The sequence below is a fragment of the Phytophthora infestans genome, genomic scaffold (genome assembly GCF_000142945.1).
Source record: "Phytophthora infestans T30-4 supercont1.52 genomic scaffold, whole genome shotgun sequence".
Classification (NCBI taxonomy): Eukaryota; Oomycota; class Peronosporomycetes; order Peronosporales; family Peronosporaceae; genus Phytophthora; species Phytophthora infestans.
In genome coordinates, this window is record NW_003303707.1 from 717,971 (window position 1) to 719,262 (window position 1,292).

Sequence of the window (1,292 nt, forward strand, 5' to 3'; positions counted from 1 at the left end):
ACAAACCGTGAAAGCGTGGCCTATCGATCCTTTAGTTCTTTTGAATTTTACTCTAGAGGTGTCAGAAACGTTACCACAGGGATAACTGGCTTGTGGCAGCCAAGCGTCCATAGCGACGTTGCTTTTTGATTCTTCGATGTCGGCTCTTCCTATCATTGCGAAGTAGAACTCGGCCAATTGTTGGATTGTTCACCCACTAATAGGGAACGTGAGCTGGGTTTAGACCGTCGTGAGACAGGTTAGTTTTACCCTACTGATGAGTTCGTTGTCTAAACAGTAATCCAACCCAGTACGAGAGGAACCGTTGGTTCAGATAATTGGTAACTGCGGTTAGCTGAAAAGCTAGTGCCGCCAAGCTACCATCTGTAGGATTATGGCTGAACGCCTCTAAGTCAGAATCCATGCTGGAATAGACGATAATCACCTTTCCCGATGTGCCGCGAATAGCGATAGGTGTCTTCTGGACACCCAACATCATACAATTGCAACGCACTTCGCTGCCTGTCAAGTACTGGCGGTGGAGAGTAGGCTGATTTGTAATTTCAAATATTGGGAAAGATAAATCCTTTGTAGACGACTTAACTACAGAACGGGGTGTTGTAAGCATGAGAGTAGTCTTGTACTACGATCTGCTGAGATTTAGCCCTTGTTCTATTGATTTGTTCAGAAATGAACATTTCTCCCCCCAATTGCAAACGCGCAATGTTAAAACTATAAAGTTAAGCAGTCGAAATAAGGCTGCGTAAAAGTGATTTACTTTCGCTATGGGGCGGCGAAAGTAACCGGTCAAAGTGCTGGTAGAGAGTTAATACTGTTAAGCTTAAGATCGTCAAAGTCTTTGTTTTGGCTTAGTGAGGTTTGTTCGCAAAAATCGCTAAGTGCCGCTGCTATTGTTTTCCGAGCCAAATTCGGCGACCTTAGTATCGGGTTTATAACAGGCAGAAAGCGAGAAACACTTTGCGTGAAAATCGCTAAGTGCCAGCGCTAATGATTTCTGAGCCAAAATCGGAGATTTTAGTATGGGGGTTTAACAGGGCAAGCTAGACGGCAGGGCGTAAAATTAGACTTGGTTTAAGTATGTTAAAAGAGAGCGAATAGCGTGAATTAGACTTGGTTTAACTATGTTAAAGAGAGCGGAATAGCATGAATTAGACTTGGTTTAAGTATGTTAAAGAGAGCGGAATAGCATGAAATAGACTTGGTTTAACTATGTTAAAAGAGAGCGAAATAGCATGAAATAGACTTGGTTTAACTATGTAAAGAGAGCGGAATAGCATGAAATAGACTTGGTT

The 1,292-nt window shown here is 42.6% G+C and overlaps 1 non-coding gene across 1 annotated transcript; it reads left to right on the forward strand.

Moving 5' to 3' along the window:
* On the forward strand, nt 1–538 carry PITG_33320 (the record flags this gene model as incomplete). Its single annotated transcript, XR_009934714.1, has 1 exon — nt 1–538. It is a non-coding gene; the product is annotated as a 28S ribosomal RNA (ribosomal RNA).
* Nucleotides 539–1,292: the final 754 nt, after the last annotated feature.